Source organism: Boleophthalmus pectinirostris, unplaced genomic scaffold (genome assembly GCF_026225935.1).
Source record: "Boleophthalmus pectinirostris isolate CB_2022bp ecotype Guang Dong unplaced genomic scaffold, ASM2622593v1 HiC_scaffold_16, whole genome shotgun sequence".
Classification (NCBI taxonomy): Eukaryota; Metazoa; Chordata; class Actinopteri; order Gobiiformes; family Gobiidae; genus Boleophthalmus; species Boleophthalmus pectinirostris.
Window position 1 is genome coordinate 5,574,892 of NW_026571095.1, and position 10,170 is coordinate 5,585,061.

Genomic DNA, 10,170 nt, shown 5'->3' on the forward strand with positions numbered 1-10,170 from the left:
TGTTATGGTCCTAGAGATGTCTCGTATTTGAACTGCACTAAACCCTATGTTAAAATCAACATCATTCTAGAATCACCCTGAGTTACTTCTGTTTTATTCATGACCATAATGTTAGTTTTGCTCAGTAGTTTTCTAATTCTAGTCGTTCGCCTTAAAGTTTTTGTCTTTCTTCCCTTGATAGTTGTTGATAAATTAATTAGGGGTGTCAAATTATCGCGTTAATTGCGATTAATTCATTACAGTCATATTTAGCGCGTTATGTTTTTTAATCGCGTTAATCTTACTTTTAATCTCTAACTTTACTGTTTCTGTAAGCGAGTTGCCTTATTATAAAATCTGTTTTAATGTGTTGTTAGGACACAGTCCTGCTCGGCTCGCTCCCGCAAAGAATTGTAATTTTCATTCCCGTTTGTGCCGCATCTGCGATAAACCTGCACACGTCTGATCTCTGAAAACATCGCGACACACACAGAACAGACTCACCTTCAGCAGAACACCCCTCTGTCACAGAAAGAACACTGATATTCCACTGAGTCGTGCCCTTTAGTCCAACAGAAGCTGAACCACATCAGCGCACAAGAGCGTTTTTTTTCTTTTCTTCGCTTAGTTTATACAAATGAGCCATGTGGTTTTTAGTTTTGTTTCTGTGAGACTTGCGCAAATCTGCATTAAGCACATTATAATGTGAAACGAGCTGATGTGGCTCTAGAGCGGTGATGGTTTATATCAGACATGTCAAACTCACGGCCGGGGGCCAAATTTGTAGCCTGATTCATCAGCCGGTTTCACTTCGTAGAAACCATCTGACCTCGTAGCATTAGGATTTGTTAATTCTATGGTAGGTGTGTACTTTTTTAAATTTAACCAATCACTGCTATTTGGTCGTGACATATGTAATGCGTCGCTAACAGGGTTAACTGGTATATGAAGCTTTTCCCAAATCCTGTAGGAAGAAGGACAATAACGTCTTTCCCCGTGATAAAATTCACCAAAATCCTCAGTCTCGGGAATTGTTGCCAACACAGAATATATGACTTTTTGCTGATTGCCTGATGCCTGGACTTATACTTCCGGGGTTTTTGCGAACCGTCTAGTGTATTCTCATTCCTGATCTAGTCACTGCAGAGAAATTAAATTGAGAGGAAGCACTAGGTGGCGCCAGCCTGGGTACCATATTTGCCCGCAAGATCAAGTCAAATATGTATTAAAGCTGCTCGCCGGCTACAGATTATATAGAGACATTAATTCTTTAAAATGTTGTTATTTTATATTCTGTTTGTTCTAGATTCAGTGTTTAAGCAAAACTATTATTAAACATTTATTTTAACAAGAAAAGGTTTAACATTATCTCAAAAGAAGAGAAAACATGCAGACGTGGTTGAAATCTTTCAGTAAATTTTTTGTTTGGCCCACGACTTAGTCCCAGTTTTTAATTTGGGCCCTTTGTGAATTTGAGTTTGACTCCCCTGGTTTATATGTTGTAAAGTTGAGTTTATTTATGCAGATTAGTAATAATAATGATGATACTTATATATATATATAAAAAAATATGTTAATGATAGTATGAAAATAATGTAATAATGAATTCAAATGAATATACATCAAGTTGAAGCTTTTCTTAGCAATTTTAGGTGAGACTAAAAAAGAGATTAATTAGATTGATTGATTGATTAATTAATTACAGATCATAATTAATTAATATCTAAATGTTTTTAGTCACTTGACAGCACTAAAATTAGTATAAAATAGATTTGGTGATGGGGCAGATTTATAAAGCTACATTTCCACAGATATTTTGCCAAAGAAAACCATTAACCGGAAGTTCTGCAAACCTAAAGCGGTGCACTTCCGTTGTGAAAAAAGGTCTATTAAGTGAGAATAAGAGAATGATTTCACTTGCTCTGCTCGGATACAAACACCCGGGGTCAAACTGTGATAAACGCTGCCCTCCATGTCTCCCGTGTCCACTAACCCTCCTCAGATAACCCCTGCACGTAAACAATCCTGCTCCCACTCCATGCTCTCTTATCTCCACCACGTTTACCACAGATGCCCTCCCACCGCCCCAGCGACAGTTTTACGACACCCCTAAATCCAAACCCGCTTCACCCCCGGAGAAAAGCCGCCCTTGTTGTGTTGCGGGGCGGCTTTTGTGCGGCCCTTTTGTACGGCTAATGGCGTATGGGAGAGGTTAGGCTGGGAGGAGAGTGTGTGCTAATGCTCACCCAAGTGCCCTTAATTAGGCTAGTGTCCGGGCCCATTGTCACCTCTTTTGTCGGAGTGAGATTAGCCTTGTCAAATAAAGGCTGCTTGTAAAAAGAGAAAGAAAGGCTCCAGGCGGGATGTTAATCAATAGAAGAAGAATGGAGCGACGTAAACAAAGGCCTGAATGTGGCGCTGATGGGCAAAAATTTGTGGGAAATGTAAAGAGTGAAACTGTTAGGATTCTACTGTAGAAAATTTGTGTTTATGTTAAAGGTGCAACACTGGAATTTACCCATTGCAGGATAAATAATGTTTCGGTAACACTTTATAATAACTACACCTTATTTAGCCTTAATAAAGCATGAACAAAGACTTAATTAATAATGATTCACGCTTAGTAACTACTTAATTACTACCTGAATTAGCACTTAACTTGCACTTAATTCACCTGTGCTGTAAATAGTTACTCATAAGTATTTCTTACTTAATTACTCATGAACTAACCATTTGTGTGTTCATTTGTAAATGTATATTTAAGTACAAATTTGAGCATTTATTAATGATTAGTAAGTCATGAGAGAATGATTTACTAGTCATGCATTATTGTTTCCCTGGAATTTGACCAACCTTAACAAATTCTTAATAAAACATAATTCGTCTTCACTTTAGAAAAGCTCTCAAAAAGACTTAACTAACAGATAACAACTGCCTGAATGATCATTGTATTATTAGTAAATCATTCTCTTGTGGCTTACTAATAATTAATAAATGCTCAAATTTGTACTTAAATATACATTTGTAAACATGCAAATGGTTAGTTCATGAGTAATTGAGAAGTATTGAGATACCATTTACAGCACAGGTGAATTAAGTGCAAGTTAAGTGGTAATTCAGGTAGTAATTAAGTAGTTACTAAGCGTGAATCATTATTAATTCAGTCTTTGTTCATGCTTTATTAAGGCTAAATAAGGTGTAGTTTTTATAAAGTGTTACCGATGTTTCTTTTTATTCTTTACTCTTTAGCTTCAGAGGAAATTGTGGCGTGTTACAATCACAATTTTGTAACTAAATACATTTTCAAAGTGTTCTTCTCCTCACTTTTACATTGTTACATCTGTTAACTGTGTGTTGCAACACTGGAAATTCCCTATTATGGGACAATCATTGTGTCATTTTACAATCACAACAATCATCAAACAGTATTCACGTGGATTCACTGTGGCCTATATTGTCAAAGTAGAATATTATGTGAGTAACTTGATAAAAATACATTGTAATTTAAATGCAGCTCCATGTCACTTTTACAATGTTACAGTCGAGAGGAAATTATAAGTTAACTGTGCGTTGCAACACTGGACTTTCCCTATTGTGGGACAAATAATACAAAAAATACATTTGAGAGGGAAATGTGGCAAATTTGTGTTGATGTTAAAGTTGAGAGATTTAAGTGTGCATTGCAACACTGGAATTTACCCATTGCAGGATAAATAAAGTTTCTCTTGTTTTAACAGATGAAATTGTGACATTTTACAATCACAGTTTTGTAACTAAATACATTTTCAAAGTGATCTTCTCATCACTTTTACAATGTTACATTTGTTAACTGTGCGTTGCAACACTGGACTTTTCTTATTGTGGGACAAATAAAGGTAACAGAAGAAACTGTGACGTTTTACAATCACAACAATCGTCCAACAATTTTTACGTGGATTCACTGTGGCCTATATTGTCAAAGAATAATATTATATGAGTAACTTGATGAAAATACACTGTAATTTAAATGCAGTTAGATGTAAATGTACTACAAGTACTCAGAATACAGTACTCTGACTGGACCATTACAAAATTACCAAAAATAACTGGGGTGTTTTCTAACTATATACATCAAAGTATTCTCAACATCACTGAGTATCTGAGGATTTTACAATGTTAAATTTAAGAGGGAAATGTAAGTTAATTGTGCGTTGCAACACTGGAATTTACCCATTGTAGGACAGATGAAGGTTCTCTTATTTTAACAGAAGAAAATGGGTCATTTTGCTGTTACAATAGTCATAAATGTTACATGCATTCACTGTAGGCCTAGACTGTAAAAGTATAATCTGATGTGAGCAACATTATGAAAATAATCAGATTTTCTGATTGAAAAAGTTTGAATTAAAAACACAGTTTGTCACTTTTTGGAGGTAGAATGTGACCTGCATGATTACAACAAGAAATATGAACACAATTTCATCCTACATACATACATCCTCAGTGTAGGGAAGTAACTGAATACATGTACCAAAAAATGTATTCTGATTACAATTTGAGTACCTGTATTCTAGTACAATTACATTTTCATTTGGTGGTATTCAGAATCCAGTAACTTTTCTAAAATCAGAGGAATATATGTCATTTTGACTTTGAGCTGCACGGTATTGGTGAGACAAAATCAGCTCTTGTGTGTGTGTGTGTGTGCTTATTAGATTAATTAATGGAACATAAATGATGCATAATAACAAGAATAAAGTTGTTTGTAATTTTATGTCGTGTTTTTACACTATTATATAATGCAACTCCATGTAAAAGTATTCTAAGTACTCAGAATACAGAATACAGTACTCTGACTGGACCATTACAAAATAACAAAAAATGTGACTGGGATATTCAGTATTTTGTAACTACATACATTTTCAAAGTATTCTCAACATCACGGAGTTTCAGAATTTTATTATGTTATTTTATTTTTTATTTTTTTATTGTATGTTGCAACACTGGAATTTTCTTATTATGGGATAAATAAAGGTTGTCTTGTAACAGAAATTATGACGTTTTACAATCACAACAATACAGTTTTCACGTGGATTCACTGTGGCCTATTAATAATATGTGAGCAACTTTATTAAAATAATCAGATTAACTGATTAAAAAACCTTTGAATTAAAGCTACAGTGTGTAACTTTCTGGAAGTGGCACATCACCTGCATGATTCCAAATAGAAAGTTAAAACCACACTTTGGAACATTCTTATTCTTACTTCATCATATTCTTATGACACATTGTGACACAATATTATAGCCAAAGGTACAACATTTCCATGGAAACAAGCAGGAGGAGGCCCAGGTCTGTGGAGATGCAAGCCTGCTCTCAGTAAAGATGCATGTTTTTCTTAGTTTTTCAGTGCAATAAACTAAACCAAAATGAAAAAAAAAAAATAAAAATAAAATAAAAAATAAAATAAAATCCTGATCAGATACTCAGTGATGATGAGAATACTTTGAAAATGTATGTAGTTACAAAATACTGAATACCCTGGTCACATTTTTGGTAATTTTGTAATGGTCCAATATATTGAGTTGGATTATATTATAGTGTAAAAACATTACATAAAAATATTATTTTATTACAATTTATTTTAATTAAATTTATTTTAATTAATTTTCTACATGTGCAATAAGTTGATCATTTTTAAAGGCATGAGTGGGCTATTCTTTGGCCTATATATACCACCAATCTTCACAGTTTGTAGGAAAATTGTTCATTCCTTTCTTGCCTTCTTGGAACTTGATTCTGTTCTTGTTGCAGTAAAAGGTTTGAAATGACAGTTCACCATTATGCATTTTTTATTATTATCTGATTTAATTTTGTTTTTCAGTTTGAATGTTTGTTGATGACAGCTGCACGTCGTCTTTTCAAACAGCCTCTACAGATCACGCTTATTACCCAAACTGCACATAATGAGCTTTAATTGGTTTGTAAAGTGAATGGCTTTTTTGTTGTTATAATCGACGCACTCAAGTGAAAGAGGTGAGAACAAACAGAGCAAATTCACTTTAAAGGTCCTGTAATACACAAACAGGACGCTTATGAGCTTTAAGACATGTTAGAATGTTGTTCCCTGCTCAAAAACAGACCTGGAGTTGTGTTTTGTTTCATTCACATGTTGGAGTAATCTTTAATTATTAGTCTGTTTACATCTCCAAACCTCAAAATGCTCTGTTCCACCTTGTGATGTCATGAAGTGTTTGTTTTCAAGTTAACAGCTACATTTTACCTTTTATTCAGGGGAGATTGACAATTACAGGACTTAAATGGTCCAAACGATTCTAGTGAAGGTGTGTGCAGTTTAAAAACACAGTGGAGCACGTCCTGATGAGGAAACAACATTGTAGGAGACAGGACTGGTGCACGGTGTGGTTGAGGGTGTGGGTGTGTTGCAGAGGGGGCGGGGCTCACACGGGCAGGTGCATGTGTGCCTGTGGAAGGGTGTAAAAGTGTGTACTCTCCTGTTACCCAGTTTTGACTGAAGGTCAGGGCTGGGTAGTTGTCATTTTTGTTGACTGCCACTCTTTCTCTATACTCACCCTTTATTTTCCAACTGGTTCTGTCATCTTCTTTGCTGCGCTGGGATAGCTGTAGTCTGGTAACAAATATACAAAATGCATCCCAGCGTATAAGTTTACAATAGCCTCCACGCGCATCACAAACTACGACCCCAGCACCCCCTTTGATCTTCCTGAGCGGCTATAAGTTTGGTCAGTAAGTCACTACAAAACATTACACAGATCAGAAAATAGTGTAACATGGGCCCTTTAAATGAGCTGTATCAGATTTTTAGTGTGTTAGAAATGTGAAAAGCAGAACTTTTTCACTGTAAACAGTGTGCAGTGGTCTAGAGTTCTTCTTCACTTTCCTTCTGCATTCAGAGCGTCCGAATTATTCACTGTGATGAGTTTAGATTTTTCACAGCTCTTACAGACCAGACCGCAGTTTTGCAGTCACAAGAGCCTAACGCTAACAACAACTAACATGCAAACTGCTGACTTCCTGATTACGGGACTAGATCTGACTTATTTTGACCTCGAGAGCTGCTCATACAATATGTATATGTGTACTTCAAATATCTGCAAATACATGCAAAAAATCTGAAAAAGAACATTTAGAAAGAAACAAAAAACAAGAGATTTTGATGTTCTCTTGTCTTATCAGAGTAGTAGTAGTAGTGGCAGTAGTAGTAGTAGTGGCAGTAGTAGTCGTAGTTAGTATCAGTAGTATTAGTATCAGTAGTTGTAGTAGTTGTAGTAATAGTTGCAGTGGTAGTAGTAGTAGTACCAGTAATAGTAAAAGTAGCAGTATTAGTAGCAGTAGTAGTAATACTAATAGTAGTAGTAGTAGTAGTCGTGGTAATAGTTGCAGTGGTAGTAGTAGTAGTAGTAGTACCAGTAATAGTAAAAGTAGCAGTATTAGTAGCAGTAATAGTAATAATAGTAGTAGTAGTGTCAGGTTTAAGCCCACCTAAACATTGTAAAAGTAAGAAGAAAGACAAGAGATTAATATCGTTTACTCGCGAGGAGGACGGACAGAGAGTGTGATCAGTTACAGCAGACTCCACCCGCCCTGATGCACTCCCTGCGTCTCCTCTTTTTATTGTCATAAGGGAGTCCCTAGTTACAATGGGTGTTTCTCTAAGGGGAGGGGTTGAAAACAGCAAAAAACAGCAGGTGGACGATAAGGTGTAGCATCATTGTTGTAGCATCTTTGTTGTAGCATCTTTAGGAACAGCACGTCCCCTCCAGCACGCCCCCTTCTTTCTGCCATCCTTGAGAGCTGCCCTCTTTCCCAGCAAAGTGAGAGCCGTCCTCTTTCTCAGAAAAGTGCTGACTAAGTCATTGTTTTAGCGGTGTGCAGAGTGGGTGACAAGTCACTGCATAGTTATAAGCACAAACATTATTTCACACAAAAACAATACACAGAAAATATGGGATAACATATACACAATTATTCTAACAAGTAGTAATAATAGTAGTAGTAGTAGTAATAGTAGTAGCAGTAGTAGTAATAGTAGTAGCAGCAGTAGCAGTAATAGTAATAATAGTAGTAGTAGTAATAATAGTAGTAGTAGTAGTAATAGTAGTAGCAGCAGTAGCAGTAATAGTAGAAGCAATAGTAATAGTAAATAGTAATAGTAATAGTAGTGTTTGAAAATAACCGTGTTGTGAAATGTAAATCTGTTGTGTTATGTGCAGGAGAGTGAACAGAACAGTGGGATGTTTCCTCCGTCTCTGAAAAGTGTTTTTGTGGATTTGTGGTTTCTTGCTGTGCTGACCAAACATGTCCTCAAAACACCAGAGGATTCTGGGATTTTTGCATTTCAAATACTGCTTTAGCTCCACAAACAGCTCTGTCGTCATGGAGCTGGCACATTCCTCCCATTTTCTCCCTTCTTTCATTGACCGTACATTTTTTTCTTTCTTGACTCTTTAAAAATGGCAAATATTTACTGTCAAATTTCTCAAACTTTTGACATTTAAAGCAGATTTTTGAAACAGCTAATTGCAATTTGAAAACCTTTGCAGTTCCTTTTGTGTGTACTAATGTCAAGATTTCAAACTCCATTTTGATACTCAGGAACAGACTTGATTCTGGACTTGTGTGATCCTTCATTGGCCCAGTTGGTTCCAGTTGTTACTTGTAAACGTTCAATAACGAGGAGCCATGTGTTCTGCAGTTTGAGCGCAGCCTGTGGAGTCGGAGTGTTCCTCTGCGCTTATACCACGACTCCAAACTGAAATGTCCGACCTGTGAATGTGAAAAGCCTGTTTCCTGTTTGTAAATGTCTCAGTTATTTCTGTGTTTTAAATAGAGCTACTTTATTTTTTTACTCCACTCAGAGCAGCTGTGGATGTATGACTAAAATAAAATTAACTTGTAGTAAATTTTGATAGAAAGAATAGACTCATTAAAGATTCTGGTAACACTTTATAATAACTACACCTTATTTAGCCTTAATAAAGCATGAACAAAGACTTAATTAATAATGAACAAAGACTTAATAATGATTCACGCTTAGTAACTACTTAATTACTACCTGAATTAGCACTTAACTTGCACTTAATTCACCTGTGCTGTAAATAATTACTCATAAGTATTTCTTACTTAATTACTTATGAACTAACATTTGTGTATGTATATTTAAGTACAAATTTGAGCATTTATTAATGATTAGTAAGTCATGAGAGAATGATTTACTAAAAATGCATTATTGTTTCTCTGGAATTTGACCAACCTTAACAAATGCTTAATAAACATAATTAGTCTTCATTTTAGAAAAGCTCTCAGAAAGACTTAAATAACAGATAACAACTGCCTGAATGATCATTGCATTATTAGTAAATCATTCTCTCATAGCTTATTTATCATTAATAAATGCTCAAATGTGTACTTAAATATGCATTTGTAAACATGCAAATGGTTAGTTCATGAGTAATTAAGAAGTATTGAGTAACTATTTACAGCACAGGCGAATAAAGTGGAAGTTAAGTGCTAATTCAGGTAGTAATTAAGTAGTTACTAAGCGTGAATCATTATTAATTCAGTCTTTGTTCATGCTTTATTAAGGTTAAATAAGGTGTAGTTATTAGAAAGTGTTACCAAGATTCGGATACTCCCATGATAAGTAAAAAAAGCAAAACAAAAAACAAAAAAAAACCCACTTTCTTTAGACAGTAGAATGATTTTCAACATTCAACACAGAATTTTCTTTCTATTCCATGTGTGTTATATGTGTGTAATGGTCAGTGGTGCAGTAGGTTCATGTTGATCCGTGTGTGTACTAGTCTATGTGCTCTGACACTTAATCTGATACAGCTCAGATCATAAATCTTAAAGCTATAAGATCATAAAGATCAAGATGATAAAGATCATAAGCTAAGACCATAAAGAATCACTTTATGATCAAGCTCGTAAAGTGATTCAGGAAAGATTCATTTCTGTCCTTTAGTGTGACTTTTTAGTACCAATATCTGCTCAAATGAGTTTGGATACTGGTTTTAGAATCGGTTACTATCTGATATGATCATGAGCTTTGGGTAATGACTGAAAGGACAAGAAGGACCTCTGCAGGGTGGCTGGGCGCTCCCTTAGAGATAGGGTGAGTAGCTCGGAGTAGAGCTGCTGCTCCTATACGTCGCCAGACACTTCCCT